Here is a 17,432-nt window from a genome sequence, read left to right as displayed (position 1 = left end):
GCAAAAGACTACATTTTCTTCAGATAGAACTTTATCTTAAAGCTGGATCCCCACCTGGAGCGTAATTGTGCCATCGAAGCAGCAGGAAGCCGAGTTGGAGCATAGGAGGCGTAGTTACAAATTTGGCATACAGCAGGAAGCCGGGTCAGGGTTAGCACACAGTTACTTAACACACGGGACTGTTAATGGGAAAAAACTGAGAATATTTTTAACGTGTTTCTCACTATGCGCATAGAGCAATGTAGTAAACTGTCTGCAACCTGCGGGTCTCCAACATGATAGTAGTTGTAATGCTACAACTGCTGAGAGTCACAGGTTGCATTTAGTGTCTGTGAAATTAAAGCGTACATCCATTTAGTTGTGCCCTGGATATAGTAGAAATCTTAGTGTATTTTTAGCCGTATTCTCCCAGGCTATGGCATCCACCGAAATAATTGTGAAGGTTGTTTGCTGCTTCTTTTCTTCATTATCATGTAGACTCATGTGGTAGCATTTTCTTATCAAATGTAAAAGCTCATGCCTTATCATATATTATAGCATTTGTATTTGTAACCTTTATTGAAATGAATGGTAAAATCTAAGAGATGTTTGGATTGTTAGCTCCAAAGGCACATGTGGGCTGTTGAGTGTACATTCCTACCCGTGTGGTAGGTTTACTAATGTAAGTCAGCACAGAAGGATTTTTTAGAGAAGTAACATAATTTGACCGAATTTAGAGGGAAAGAAAAGAAAGTGGGGAGGAGAGAGTAGTGACTTGATTGCATATACTTGTATGCAAGTGGGTGACCAAGGTTCTACATTGTGTCCAAAATGGCTGACTAGCGTTGCAAATTTCCGCTGTAGAAAGAGAAGCTTCAAAAGGGAGTCTATCACCAGGAAATTCACTTTTAATATATGCACAATGCCTTGTTGGTAGTGTTGGGCGAGCAACCAGGCATTGTTGTGTCTGAAAATGGCCGTAACTTGGTGGCGGCTTTGGAGTTCGGCAAGCTCACACACATACCATGCCTAGCCCACGTGTTCAACTTAGTGGTTCAGTGGTTTCTCAAAACCTACCCCAATTTGCCTGAGCTACTAGTGAAGGTGCGCCACGTGCAATTGGCAGCTTACCGACTGTTGTGCGACGTGGGCACACGCTGGAACTCCACGTTCCACATGTTGGCCAGGCTTTGTGAGCAGCAGAGGGCAGTATTGGAATACCAGCTGCAACATAGTCGTCGCCTTTGCAGTCAGCTTCTGCTCTTCACAAGCAAAGAGTGGGCATGGATGTCTGACCTCTGTGAGGTTTTAAGCAACTTTGAGAAATCAATCCAGATGGTGAGCGGCGATGCCGCTATTATCACTTAACCATCCCACTTCTGTGTCTACTGAAACGCTCGCTACTCACAATGAAGACGGACGCTTTGCATGTGGAAGAGGTGGAAATGGGGGAAGACAGTACACAGGGTGATAGCCAGGCCACCCTCAGTTCGTCTTGTCAGCGCGAATTGGATGATGATGAGGAGGAGGAGCAGGAAACGGTTGCCTCCGCTACAGAGGGTAGTACCCATAGCAGGTTTATTCCATCTGTTCAGCGTGGATGGGCCAAAGAGGAGGAAGAGGATGAGGAGATTGAGAGTCATCCTCCTGATGAGGACAGCGAAGTCTTGTCTGTTGGGACTCTGGCACACATGGCTGACTTTATGTTATGCTGCCTTTCACTTTACCCTCTCGTTATACGCATTTTGGCCAACACCGATTACTGGTTGTTCACCCTTCTCGACTCCCGCTACAAAGAGAACTTCTCATCTCTCATTCCTGTGGTGGAGAGGACTAGCAAAATGGTGCAATACCAGAAGGTCCTTGTGGAAAAATTGCTCCAAAAATTTCCAGCTGACTACGCTGGCGGCAGAGTACGTAGTTCCTTGGGCAACCAAGGAGGGGAGACGAGTGGAACACACAGCAGTTCCAACAGAGGCAGGGCAACACTCTCCAAGGCCTGGGACAGTTTCATGACACCTCGCCAGCACCCTCACCCTGATGCGCGGCCTAGTGTCACAAGGAGGGAAACGTTTTGGAAGATGGTGAAGGAGTACGTAGCATACCGTGTCAGCGTCCTCAGTGATCGCTCTGTGCCTTACAACTATTGGGTGTCCAAGCTGGACACGTGGCACGAACTGGCACTCTACGCCTTGGAGGTGCTGGCCTGCCCTGCCGCCATCGTTTTGTCAGAGCGTGTATTTAGTGCTGCTGGGGGCATAATAACTGATAAGCGCATCCGCCTGTCAACTGAAAATGCTGATAGGTTGACTCTTAGCAAAATGAACAAGGCCTGGATTGCCCCGACTTCTCTACTCCACCAGAGGAAAGCGGCTGAACATAAAGGCACTTTAAATGTGGCTTTTATGGTGTATTGAATACATTGTATTCCCATGCACCCCTTCCACCACAAAAAAGGGTATATGGTTCAATCTTCCTTTTCCCGTCCTCCTCCTCCTCCATCATATCAACATGCTTATTAGGCTGCCCTCGCTCCTAGTGTTTTAGAGGGTCAGCTTAGCAGCAGACCCTCACCCCTAATGTTTTAGAGGGTCACCAGCAGACCCTCGCCCATAATGTTTTAGATGGTCAGATCAGCAGCAGGCCCTCGCCCCTAATGTTTTAGATGGTCAGATCAGCAGCAGGCACTCACTCCTAATGTTTTAGAGGGTCAGCTCAGCAGCAGACCCTCACCCCTAATGTTTTAGAGGGTCAGCTCAGCAGCAGACCCTCACCCCTAATGTTTTAGATGGTCAGCTTAGTAGCAGACCCTCACTCCTAATGTTTAAGATGGTCAGATCAGCAGCAGGCACTCGCCCCTAATGTTTTAGATGGTCAGCTCAGCAGCAGACCCTCACCCCTAATGATTTTGAGGGTCACCAGCAGGCCATCAATTATAATTTTTCAAGGGTGTGTATGATGCCCTCCTTTATGTGTAATAAAGGGTGTATTCGAGTGCCGGTTCCTTGTAATTTTTGGCAGCACTTTCACTTAGTGCATAGGCTTTATGAGTGTAGGAGTCCCACTACCTGAACAATTGTACCACAATGTGAATGAGGCCCTCCTTTCTGTGATATATAGGTTGTATCGGAGTGCCTCTTCCTTGTAATTTTTGCCAGTACTTGCACTTTATATACAAGTAAGTATACAGGAAAGAATGTTTCCTAACAATTTTTCCTCTAAAATCGATTTTATCTTCGGTTTTGTGCTTATTATTGTCAGTCTGTAAAAGTGGCGTACTACTCGGACAACATCATTCCCAGCAGTGACCTGGGAGTCCAAGATGCATCCAGACATCCTCCCCATGCTGATCCCGAACCATTTCAGTGGTGATTACATGAATTTCTGACCTTTTCCTATGAACCAGACACCCTCCCCTCTTCAGAGCAGGGGGTGCCTGGTTTAATACTCTGGTTCTCCCATTGACTTCCATTGTGCTTGGGTGCTCTATAGAGCACCCCAGCATCCTGAGGTGTTCTACTCGAGCACCCTGAGGTGTTCTACTCGAGCATCCTGAGGTGTTCTACTCGAGCACCAGAGCACTTTGTTGCTCGATCAACACTACTTGTTGGACTAACACAGCTGAATGTAATGATCCATTTATTTATTTTTTCTGGAGAAAAAGTACGTTTAATCCATATGCAGATGGGCATTTAAGTGCACAAGGGTAAGCCAAAGCCATTCTGTGCACTCTTACACCTCCTGTTTTCCCCACCAGCTCCTTCCTTGCCTTGATTGACAGGGCCAGGTGAGATGACTATGCAGGAACCTAGCCCTTTCAGTCAAGAATCAAAGGTAAGAGCTGGGAGAAGAAGCAGGACAAACCCTCGGTGCACTTAAATGCACATTAGTATATGGATTAAAATTATGTGGATTAAAAGCAATGGATCACTAAGTGAAAGGTGTCATTACATTCAGCTGAGCTAGCCCTACAAGGCATTATGCCTGGTTTAACAGAGAGTTTCCAGCTGACAGTCTACCTTGAAATGCAAATTCTTGATCTAACATATACAGTTGAGTCACATTATTATGACCACTTCCACCTTTTTATGTCGGCAGTGTGTAGCTCATGAAGAAATTCACGTGTCGTGAGTTGGCTTGGAGGGTATAGGGTTTGTGAGAGGCTGCCTGTGCACATATCCCTTGTTGTTGTCATTTATCAGAGTTGCAAAAAGTGATGATTATTGACTTTCTGGCCAAGGGTGGCAGTATTTCTAAAACTGCACAGTTTGTGAACAGTTTGTGTGCTGCTGTGGTGAAAGTGTATAGTGAGTTATCAAATGGCACGACTGTGAATAAGAGACCTGGAAACTGCAGAACACCACATGCCATTTAGGTGAGAGGTGAACGCTGGCTACAAAGGTGCACGAGAGCAGACCGACATGCTATAATGGAGCAGCTCACTGCCAGAATGAAGCAGGCGCTACCAAATGGGTGTCTAAAACAGCAATTCACCGAACAATTCAGCGAAGCAGAAAGACGTCACTGCATCTCTGAAGTAGCTTCAGCAGAAAAGGCTATAATCTTTGCGGCAGTATCAGAATTGGACCTTCACTGATTTACTTTTCAGCTTCATCAAAATGATGATGGACGTTGGCGTCAGATGAGAAATATCAGTGATCAAACACCCTGCAACCATTGCTTGAAGAACAGCGTTATGGTCTGGGGAATATTTTCATAGCATTCTCTGGGCCCACTCACGCATGTGGAAGGCGCTCTCAACCGATTTATGTATGAATCCATCCTTGCAGATCACGTACAACCATACATGCTGATTGTCTTCTATGGGACCTTCCAGCAACACAATGCGACATGTCACATGGCTAGAAATGTCCGACATTGGTTAGAAGAGCATGATCAAGACTTCCAAGTACTACCCTGGCCCCCTAGTTCACCAGACTTTAACTCAATTTAGCATCTGTGGGACAGCCTCGATAGTTGTGTTCACTCTATGAATCCTCCCCCACGCACCCTCCAGAGGCTGTAGGATGCACTGCAATCATCATGGCTCCACATACTTGTGACAACAGGACCTTACTTAGTCACTCCCAGCCCGTCTAGCTACTGTCCCTGCTGCACACAGCGTTTACTCTGGTTATTAGCTTGGTGGTCATAATAATGTGACAGTGTAATGTACTGATGAAATTAGGAGAAGATGTTCTTTCCTGAGCACATGCTTTATGATTTGGCGGGAGGGGAGCTTAAATGTTCTGATTAATCGAGTTGACAGAGTTGCATTTTGTTGTATATTGTACTGGTAAATTATGCTGTGTGATTCTTTGCAGCTATAAACATTTGTATACTGTTCTACCATATAACACAGCAATGATACAGAGCGCTGTCTCTTCTCGCTGGCTGAAAATTGTCTCATACAGAAATCTATGAGCCTATCTTCAGCTAGTGAAGAAAGACAAGGCTTGGCTGAGTGCTTCTGTTCATTTGTTTTAGCAATACAGGGAGTGCAGAATTATTAGGCAAGTTGTATTTTTGAGGATTAATTTTATTATTGAACAACAACCATGTTCTCAATGAGCCCAAAAAACTCATTAATATCAAAGCTGAATATTTTTGGAAGTAGTTTTTAGTTTGTTTTTAGTTTTAGCTATTTTAGGGGGATATCTGTGTGTGCAGGTGACTATTACTGTGCATAACTATTAGGCAACTTAACAAAAAACAAATATATACCCATTTCAATTATTTATTTTTACCAGTGAAACCAATATAACATCTCAACATTCACAAATATACATTTCTGACATTCAAAAACAAAACAAAAACAAATCAGTGACCAATATAGCCACCTTTCTTTGCAAGGACACTCAAAAGCCTGCCATCCATGGATTCTGTCAGTGTTTTGATCTGTTCACCATCAACATTGCGTGCAGCAGCAACCACAGCCTCCCAGACACTGTTCAGAGAGGTGTACTGTTTTCCCTCCTTGTAAATCTCACATTTGATGATGGACCACAGGTTCTCAATGGGGTTCAGATCAGGTGAACAAGGAGGCCATGTCATTAGATTTTCTTCTTTTATACCCTTTCTTGCCAGCCACGCTGTGGAGTACTTGGACGCGTGTGATGGAGCATTGTCCTGCATGAAAATCATGTTTTTCTTGAAGGATGCAGACTTCTTCCTGTACCACTGCTTGAAGAAGGTGTCTTCCAGAAACTGGCAGTAGGACTGGGAGTTGAGCTTGACTCCATCCTCAACCCGAAAAGGCCCCACAAGCTCATCTTTGATGATACCAGCCCAAACCAGTACTCCACCTCCACCTTGCTGGCGTCTGAGTCGGACTGGAGCTCTCTGCCCTTTACCAATCCAGCCACGGGCCCATCCATCTGGCCCATCAAGACTCACTCTCATTTCATCAGTCCATAAAACCTTAGAAAAATCAGTCTTGAGATATTTCTTGGCCCAGTCTTGACATTTCAGCTTGTGTGTCTTGTTCAGTGGTGGTCGTCTTTCAGCCTTTCTTACCTTGGCCATGTCTCTGAGTATTGCACACCTTGTGCTTTTGGGCACTCCAGTGATGTTGCAGCTCTGAAATATGGCCAAACTGGTGGCAAGTGGCATCTTGGCAGCTGCACGCTTGACTTTTCTCAGTTCATGGGCAGTTATTTTGCGCCTTGGTTTTTCCACACGCTTCTTGCGACCCTGTTGACTATTTTGAATGAAACGCTTGATTGTTCGATGATCACGCTTCAGAAGCTTTGCAATTTTAAGAGTGCTGCATCCCTCTGCAAGATATCTCACTATTTTTGACTTTTCTGAGCCTGTCAAGTCCTTCTTTTGACCCATTTTGCCAAAGGAAAGGAAGTTGCCTAATAATTATGCACACCTAATATAGGGTGTTGATGTCATTAGACCACACCCCTTCTCATTACAGAGATGCACATCACCTAATATGCTTAATTGGTAGTAGGCTTTCGAGCCTATACAGCTTGGAGTAAGACAACATGCATAAAGAGGATGATGTGGTCAAAATACTCATTTGCCTAATAATTCTGCACGCAGTGTAGGTAGCACTGTCAGCACCCGGGACCCCATTAATCAAAACATCTAAACATCTCTATGACATGTTAAAGCTCTTAAAAATTGCAGTTACACTTTATAGAGACTCTTTACAATGTCCATAACTTGTTTATCTTGTAAGAGTTGCCACTATACTGCTTCCAGAACAAAGGTTTGGAGGTTTGCTAGCATTAAACGTAAAAGGACAACTAGGAGGAGGTTGTCTTCCGTTACCTGCTGTCAGCAAAGCACAATTAATGCTTAGAGAAGCTGACACATAGTGTAATATTAATTGCAGAGATCACTGACCGGAACCACAGACAACAACTCTATAGCTACCTGTGTCATACATATGGATATAGCAGGATAATTAAATTCGCTGAAGTCAGAACGAGGAGGGTACAGATTTGGCCAAGTCAGCAAACAAGAGGTTAATCAGTAGAACAGTCTGAGTTCTAAACCTGGAGAGTACTGATGTAGCCAAATCAGTAGACGAGAAGTAGGTACATAGAGGGTTAACAAGCAGGTATACAATTCAGGCACAAGGCATAGAATCACAAACGAGAGCCAGAACACAATACGCAATCACTGTCACTGAGTGAGTGTCAGCGTCTGGTTAAAATTTCCCTTAGTTTCTGATTAAATTGCTTGGCAGCATCCCAAATCTCTGACTGGCAAACAAGCCAGACCTTGACTGGTCAGCATAACAACCTTAAGGAAACGGCCATGCACGCCGGTCCTGATTTCCCCCAGCACTGGTGCATGGGCCAGAGCAGTATCATGGTTAGGTAAGTTCATAACACATAGGGCGAGATTATTCAACACTGGTGTAAAGGAAAACTGCCTTAGCAACCAATCAGATTCCACCTTTAATTTTTCAGAGTTTCTTTTAAAAGTGAAAGGTGGAATCTGATTGGTTGCTATGGGCAACTAAGCCAGTTTTCCTTTACACCAGTTTTGATAAATCTCCCCCATCGTGCTGGTAATAGTCTCAGCAAACAGAACCCCAAACTCTGGTTCAAGGAGTGATATAGAAGGTTCTTTCAGTACCCACTCACAGATGGGGTGAATGTAAGCAGGACCTCTGGAGACCTGACCCAACTATTTTTATTAGATAAAAAATATTTTGATAAATTAAATACAAGTTCTGATCCCAATAAAAGAATTCTATGACTAACCTTTACTGTTTGTCCTTCACTTTAAAACCAGTGAAATTAGGGATTAGGTTTGACCAAAACGGATAAAATCCTCGAGTAGGGCTAAAGGTTGCCATACATTTGCTCTCGACTTTCCCCTAACCGTTGATGTCTGGGGAGACAATGATTGGGTGAAACGCATATTTTCGCCCAATCCTTTTGTTTTCTCTGGAGATAAGCCGCTGCCAGATGTGTCTTCTCTGTCCCCATTAAATACACATACACTTTCTGCCGAGCTGAACGTACATGTGTATGAGGGAGTTGAGAGGAGTCAGGAGAAATTGCTTTCGGCTGAACGATCATTTAGCCAATAGCTATTGAATATGGTGCCTTTATTCTATGTGTAATGGTCAGATTATCTTTGGATACATTTTATATTAACCTTTGTTAACTGGATATACAATGAAAACTGTTCAAAGTTTTTGAAACCTCAATGCCAGAGTATGGGATTATTATTAAAGGATCAAAAAAGAATACTTTTCTAATCTTCAGAATCTTCTCCCACTCAAGGAGGTCACTGTTTAGCTCAATCTGTAGAAACGAGAAATTCATAGAATTATGTTTTGAGTGGTAATACCTTGCAGATATTTCAGGATTCAGTTACAATGGATAGACGTTAAACCACAGCAGCAGAGACGTTGAATAAAATAAGGCTGATACCTTGACCCTTTTCCTCCCTCTGTTCATGAGGAATGAGATTCAGGGTGAGATTTTGTGCAAATATCATCGTTTTCTTAGTAATCCCAGTGTCTCTGCAAGGAGCACGCCTCGCTTTGTAATTAAAGGCTTTGTGTTGGGAAATATTGAGAACAAAATAGCTTCATGTCACCTGCCGTCCTTTCCCGTAGACTAATTTAGCAACGGTTTTTATATCATAGGCATGTGTGGGTTTGTGTTTTTATACCTCTGTGCCTACCACTAGCATTAAAAACATTATTGCTCACATTGAGATAACTTGATGCCTAACTGGATGTGGGCTGTGAGTGAAGTTGTATGTTTCTGCTCTGGTGTCTTCTCATTCTGCTTTTAGAAATTGATTGTAAAATACTTCACTGGGATTATGTACATGTAGGCGAACAAATTGATCCTGTCAAGTACTTCATTTTCTATATATATATATATATATATATTTATATAGTTACTGTATGGCAAAAGTTCTCACATGACCAAAACAAGTTCAACAACGTGCAAATAAACACATTTTTCTACCATTGTATCCCGAGATCTATTTAAACAGAAGTAGAAAGACCTATGTATTTTTCCAGAAAAGATGATTGACAGTCATATGTTCATACCAATTTTTATAGTAAGGATTTTCCACACAAGTCCTATCTAAGGGCGGTAAGTGATAGATGAGTGACATAGAACTTCTGTCCCCTAACTCATATTACAGAGTCTTAGTGTAATGATGATGCAACTTTAGCCTGTCTCACTTGCATCTCATAGGGATACACTGGAGATTCTGCACACAGAAACCACAATAATATAGAAAGCGTTGAGGTAGTTTTATAACTCTGCAGCTAATCACTGTGTGGACTCATCGATTATATCACTGGAATCTTGTTTTTTTAGGTAAGGCAGAAATTATGGAGGTCATTTACTAATCTGAAATATGCCTAAATTAGGCATATTTCAGACGCAGATGGCAGCGTAATGGTTAGTTGCGACTTTTCCCCGCTCACGCCATGTCCAAATTGAGAGCGTGGTGTGGGGGGGGGGGGGAGGGGACAAGTGGGTAAGCCTGTCTCAATTATCATTTTCTACACCTGTCTTAATAAATGTGCCCCTATGTCTTCAGTAGTACTGTGCATAGAGGGACATTCAGAGAAACAAAGAGGATGGAGAGTAGAGGTGTCTGACAGTTGTCAGAAGTGATTTGATAGATAATTATATAATCCTGTAGTTCACAGGAGGTGAGCCGCACAGGAGAGACTGATCTGCTCTCTGGAAATTATATGATCCAGGTGACCACAATGAAATGGTTATGACTAGAATGTATGGGCTCTTGGAAGAACCCATTCCTGCCCCCAAACATTCTTCAACCAATGTCCACAAAACTCCTTTAAAATGTTCCACTTTCCCTGAAGCATAGCACTTTCCTAAATGCTACTTTTCACCATCTGTCTTACCATCATGGGACCTACTCACATGACGTAAACCTCCTGCTGGCTCCTACACTCTAGATTTGAAAGCATCTGAGCCTGAATGATGAAAGAAATTACACTGATAGAATATTTCTGGTGAGTTAGCATTATACATCCAGATAAAACGATGGCATGGCTTGTTAGCTATTATTGGGTGAGAAAAAGAGTGTAAAATTAGGGAAACCAATAAGTAGAAGAGAAAAAGAGCATGAGATCATATGATATGAGAGGTGTTTGAGTATAGGCATATATGACTGTGTTGTAAGGATGCAGTATGGGAGACAAAATGCAGTACAAGAGTGCCAAATGTAGCTGAGGTTAGGGAATGGAGAAAGTCAGCAATCCAACAGAGGGGTCACAGGCAAATAAATAAGCCATAGTAAATGATGTGCAGGTAGATACAGTACATGACAACTTCACGGTAACCTAAAGCCTGCAGATACCGCTGGAGTTCAGAAAGGCGAGTTTATCAAAATTACTGACCACATTTATTGGAGCATATATTTAGGACTAAGTCACATTCATCACCAATACAGCATTCAAGTTTTCTATATGATGACTGGCACATGCTAATGTGCATCTTAAATCATGCTAGTTCTCTGTTCTGTAAAGAAATATAATGCTTCTGGTTCCAGGCTTTACTAAGGGGGAGGTAAACTATGTTCTCAGTTTTCCTGGTTCAGTCTTGTCTTCTTTTGAAACACTGATGGATCCTGTTATTGCTTTGTACCTTCTCCATATTGTTGATTATTCTCAAAACAAGCTTCTCCAAATAGAAATTAGACAGTTGAATGGCAACGGGTGTGGAATTAATTAACCTTCAACTTTTTTCAATTAACGAAAAGATACAGACTAAAACTGCATATCAGTACGCCAATGCCATATTTTATTCAGAAGTCCTAAAAGTGAATGATCACGATTAGATTTTTTAAATCCACATACAGTATATCTAGGATGCTGTTCTCACTTTCTTAATATAATATAACAGTCAGAATGCTGATTTTCTGACTTGGAGCTCCAAATCCCCTGCAGACTCTCTTTATCTGCAGCTACCACTACAGAGAGCTTAGGAGCTCATGGCATACATTTATACATTGAACTCAATAATGAAGATGTATTTGGTAAGGTCTTAAAGGCTCTGTACACCTTTGGGGGCAATTTTATCATTGCGTTATACTTATTTTGAGCTTAAAATAATTTTTTTAATTGGACTTTATTAACAATATGGGATCCTTTTTTCTGGGATGGGAGCCTACACTACTACCATGTAGATCGCCCCAGAATGATAGCGCCCTCTTCTGGATTGTAAAGTGTAGAGGGAATCTACCCAGCTTCCCTCAACAGGCACTGTTAGAGGTGCTCCGATGGACCTGGAGGAGATGCTTACAGAATTCCAGGTGGAATATTTCTGTTGGGCTGAAGCATAGGCGTGCGCAGCCTATTGCAGTAGGGTGCGCACGCCCGTATATTATATACATACACACACAGGCCGGGCCTCACCCTAGCATTGCCGTGATTCCGCCTCTGCGCAGTGGCGACTCTAGGAACAATATATAGGGGGGGCACATAAGATATCACAGTCAAAAATGGGAGGGCAATAATAATTTTCACCACTTAATCATACTACTGAAAAAAACAAAATAAGTATATATAAATAAGATTACAAAATACGAGAGTATTGCGGTATGCAGGGATACCTTTTTATTGTACTATCCTAATACTTAAAAGACAAGCTTTCAAGAGTTTTCCTTTCTTCCTCAGTTTTGCTTCAGACCTAAGAAAGAGAGAAACACTCTCCAAAACTTTTCTTTAGAGTTTAAAGCAGTTTCAGCACTATAATAAAATAATTTACTTACAAAAGAAGCTGTTCAGTCGTCTGCTGTGCTGTCCTCTGCTTGCTTTCCGCAGATCTTCCCCTCCTTTCAGTCTCTCCTCAGTGCGCAGGTCCACTGTTATGGGGGATCTCTGGATGACACACTGTTATGGGGATCTGTGGATGACACACTGCTATGGGGGATCTGTGGATGACACACTGCTATGGGGGATCTGTGGATGACACACTGCTATGGGGGATCTGTGGATGACACACTGCTATGGGGGATCTGTGGATGACACACTGTTATGGGGGATCTGTGGATGACACTGTTATGGGGGACCTGTGGATGACACACTGTTATTAACAGTGCGCCATCCACAGATCCCCCCCATAACAGTATCATCCACAGATCCCCCATAACAGTGTCATATTCCACAGATGCCCCCATAACAGTGTCATCCACAGACCACAGATATCCCCTTAATAGTCTATTAAAGGGAAATATCTGTGGGTGGCACTGTTATGGGGGCATCTGTGGATGACACACTGTTATTAACAGTGCGTCATCCACAGATCCCCCCCCATAACAGTGTCATCCACAGATCCCCCATAACAGAGTCATATTCCACACAAATGCCCCCATAACAGTGTCATCCACAGATCCCCCATAACAGTGTCATCCACAGACCACAGATATTCCCTTAACAGTCTATTAAGAGGATATCTGTGGATGGCACTGTTATGGGGGGCCGGGGGGAATCTGTGGATGACAAATATATAGCAGCATCTTGTGCTATATATGTATCATCATCCACAGATCCCCCCCGCCCCATAACAGTGTCCCTGACAGTGACCCCCAACAGGGGGTGGAGGCCTCAGGCCGGCAACTATTGTTAGACCCCGCCAAACTACTATTACTAACTTACTGGGACAGTGGGACTCCCTCCATCTAATATTCACACAAGCACTGGACGGGCTCTCAAACATTCAAACTAGGCCGGCGGCAGCGTAACGTGACGTCACTCACTTCGTCACACCGCACGAGCCTGCTCCTCCCACTTTATTAATAAAGCAGGCGGAGCAGGCGCGTGACGTCGGAGTGAGTGACGTTACGCAGCCGTCCGCCGGGACACGGAGCACAGGACTCCCCAGGAGCAGTCGAGCAGAAGTCATTGAAGCTGTGCGAGTGTGCGGGGCAGCCGGGGTTCAAGAGGCAACTGCGGCGGCGGCAGTGCAGGAGCACAGAGGTGTGATTAGGGTGTGCCCAGGCACACCCGGCACACCCCATGCGAACGCCTATGGGCTGGAGTCCCATCTTGAGGTGCTTTGAGGTGGTACAGTCATCTTCTGATGTTGTAGAAGGTCTTGCATGCTTTGTCTTTCAGCTCCTCAATGGCTGATTTGAAGCTCCCAGTTTGGTCAATTATCAGGCCCAGGTAGGTGTACCTGTTGGTGGCTGTATGAGGGCTGTTGTATAGCATGAAGGTAGGGGGCCTGGCTGACTTTTTTTTCCTTCTCTGGAACACCATAGTGTTGGTCTTTTTTAAATTGATGGGAAGGGCCCATGTGGTGCTGAATTTCTCTAGAATGACTAGCTGGTCTTGGAGATCTTTCTCAGTTGGGGATAGTAGAAGGTCATCCGCATACAGGAGAAATTTCACCTCAGTGTCATGGAGGATGAGACCTGGTGTTGAGGAAGACTCCAGAGCCGCTGCCAGCTCGTTTATGTAAATGTTCAAAAGAGTTGCACTGAGGCTGGGCTCTGATTGAAGTAAGCTACTTTTTTCCCACTGATAAGATTGTGGCTAAAATAAGTGTTTATGACCTCTCAGTAGTTTAGAGATAAGGTTTATTAGATGACTGGCACAAAGTGAAAGTGAAAGTACCAGTCACACAGTTAGAAAAACTGTTAACCCTTTGTGAATGAACAGCTCAATATTTTTAATAAAGGCCAATTGAAAATATGATTTTTAGCCAAAGATAAGGTAAATGCAATCATAAAACAAAATGACTCCAAAGGTGTACATAGCTTTTAAGCCCCCCCCCCCTTCCCCCGGTGGGGGCTGAAGGCAGACAGAAATTTACATTTATCTAGATTTTTAACCACCTGCCATCTAGGCCATTTGCCCCCTTCCTGACCGGGCCAAATTTTGCAAAACTGACATATCTCACTTTATGTGGTAATAACTTTGGAACGCCTTTATTTATCCAAGTCATTCAGAGATTGTTTTCTCGTGACACATTGTACTTCATGATAGTCATAAATTTGAGTCAAAATATTTCACCTTTATTTATGAAAAAATCCCAAATTTACCCAAAAATTTGAAAAATTCACAATTTTCTAAATTTCAATTTCTCTGCTTTTAAAACAGAAAGTGATACCTCATAAAATATTTATTACTTAACATTCCCCATATGACTACTTTATGTTGGCATCATTTTGGAAATGTTATTTTATTTTTTTAGGACGTTAGAAGGCTTAGAAGTTTAGAAGCAATTCTTCAAATTTTTAAGAAAATTGCCAAAACCCACTTTTTAAGGACCAGTTCAGGTCTGCAGTCACTTTGTGGGGCCTACATAGTGGATACCCCCATAAATGACCCCATTGTAGAAACTACACCCCTCAAGGTATTCAAAACCGATTTTACAAACTTTGTTAACCCTTTAGGCGTTCCACAAGAATTAAAGGAAAATGGAGATCAAATTTTTAAATTTCACTTTTTGGGCAGATTTTCCATTTTAATCAATTTTTTTCTTTACACATCGATGGTTAACAGCCAAACAAAACTCAATATTTATTACTCAGATTCTGCGGTTTACAGAAACACCCCACATGTGGTCATAAACTGCTGTATGGGCACACGGCAGGGCGCAGAAGAAAAGGAACTCCACATGGTTTTTAGATGCCATGTCCCATTTGAAGCCCCCTGATGCACCCTTACAGTAGAAACTCCCAAGAAGTGACCCCATTTTGGAAACTAGGGGATAAGGTGCCAGTTTTATTAGTACTATTTTTGGGTACATATGATTTTTTGATCATTCATTATAACACTTTATGGGGCAAGGTGACCAAAAAATTGGTTGTTTTAGCACAGTTTCTATTTATTTATTTTTACAGCGTTCACCTGAGGGGTTCAGTCAAGTGACATTTTTATAGAGCAGATTGTTACGGATGTGGCGATACCTAATATGTATACTTTTTCTCATTTATTAAAGTTTTTCACAATAATAGCATTTTTGAAACAAAAAAATTATGTTTTAATGTGTCCATGTTCTGAGAGCTATATTTTTTTTATTTTTTGAGAGATTTTCTTATGTAGGGGCTCATTTTTTGCGGGATGAGGTGACGGTTTTATTGGTACTATTTTGTGGGACATACGCGTTTTTGATCACTTGGTGTTGCACCTTTTGTGATGCAAGGTGACAAAAATTACTTTTTTTTTTTTTTACGGTGGTAACCCGAGGGGTTAGGTCATGTGATATTTTTATAGAGCTGGTTTTTACGGACGCGGCAATACCAAATATGTCTATTTTTTTTGTTGTTTTTCTATTTTTAACTTTTTTTTTTCATTCCTTACTTGGGGACTTTTTTTTTTACATGTGAAACTTTTATTTATTTTTTTATTTTCAACCTTTTATTTTTATTTTTTTTATTTTACACTTTTCGTCCCCCATAAGGTCATACAAGACCTCTGGGGGACATTTACTTCACTTTTACTTTTTTTTTTTCACTGTTGATTTCTCCTGTAACTGGGGCTGACATAGTAGCCCCAGTTACAGGACAAATACACCCCTAGAGAGGCTGTACAGCAGCAATCCAGCGCTGTACAGCCTCAGAGCAGGGCTGATCGAGGTCTCTGAGAGACCTCACACAGCTCCTGCACTCTCCGGTCCCGGCGGTCACATGACCGCCGGGCCGGAACAGGAAGCGCATAGCGCTTCCTTCTCTGCATACACAGCGCTCGGTGAGCGCTGTGTCTGCAGCGATCCGGAAGGCAGGGACACCTGGGCACTGTCCCTGCCTTGTCTTAGGGTTGCCCTGCTGTCACTGACAGCGGGCAACCCGATCAGCAGCTGCACGATTAGCGTGCAGCTGCTATTTCTGAAAGGACGTTTTAAAACGTGCTTTCAGAAATAGAGGTCCACCCATAGGACGTTTATATCCTATGGGCGGACGTAAAGCGGTTAAGATCTGCATCAAAACTATGAAGTTCACACCAGATTTTGAACCTTAAAACAATATGATGTTAAAAGGTGACTTTAACTTTATTACAGCATTTTAGCCAACTTTTTAGCCAAGGACTGTCCTAGCATACAGTTATAGGGCACTATCGCACACAAGAGGCATACTCGCCAACAGCCTTGATTTTCGGAGGACACTTCAGCAAGTTGGAACACAAAAGGATATGGTTATGCTTATGTCTATTAAAAAAAACTTAGATTCAAGTTGTTCAGGCCTTTCTCTTTTGAATACTATGGGCTTGACACTTACTGTATTTTGGGAAGTGCGAATGGGCGTAGTTCAAACATATTTTAGAAGTAGGTTATTCGTGCTTTCAGTTGTCTGTATGTAGAAACTTTGTATCATATAACCTTGCCTATTCTTAATATGTGAGAATGACCCTCACTACTGGGGTTACCTGCTCGTTTCTCTCTCTCTCTCTGTCTCTCCCTGACTGTGGCTTCATTAGACACCAATCATCATTATATGCAGTCAATCTAATTTTTAAATACCCTTTTCAAGAATCCAAAATACTATCGGTGAGACAATCTCCTGTTTAGGACCTTCAAGATACTAGCCAGAGTGGCTACAAAGAGAATATCTTGCTCTGAAAGTCCATTGATCAGAGATTAAGATAATGCTTCATTTCTGCCACTATGGGGTAATTCAGCTCTTGTTATCAGATCATCCTCAGATTTGATCTGATCACTGGGCTCACCATCAGTGAGACTGCAGTGGCGGGGTTTGGGGTGGACACTGTCAAGGTGTCACCTTGTGTTGCTGCTCTCCAAAAGGGATAGTAAGGCGTATTGCACCCCAATGTGAAATAAGTCCAGAGAGTCAGGGTCTGCAGTAAACCAGTGTGCTTAGTTACTTGAGGAATTTAAGTGCAAAACAATACAGGCTGGACATAGGGCTGGCTTCTCCAGTCTCTTCCCTGGCAGAAGAAGGGTTTGATGCAGAGGAAAGGCCTGGGCTAGCTGTCGCTCTCTCTCTCAAAAGGCTCTTACTCTGGAAAAAGGCTG

The 17,432-nt window shown here is 42.8% G+C and overlaps 1 protein-coding gene across 4 annotated transcripts in view; it reads left to right on the top strand.

The window, feature by feature from the left end:
* Window positions 1-17,432, top strand: part of SGCD (sarcoglycan delta) — an 836,092-nt gene that overhangs the window by 529,619 nt on the left and 289,041 nt on the right. The gene's annotated exons all lie outside the window — the stretch shown is intronic.

Source organism: Bufo bufo, chromosome 1, assembly GCF_905171765.1.
Source record: "Bufo bufo chromosome 1, aBufBuf1.1, whole genome shotgun sequence".
NCBI classification, from domain to species: domain Eukaryota; kingdom Metazoa; phylum Chordata; class Amphibia; order Anura; family Bufonidae; genus Bufo; species Bufo bufo.
Note: the sequence above shows the minus strand (reverse complement) of the source record. Positions and strands in the feature narration are given on the sequence as shown.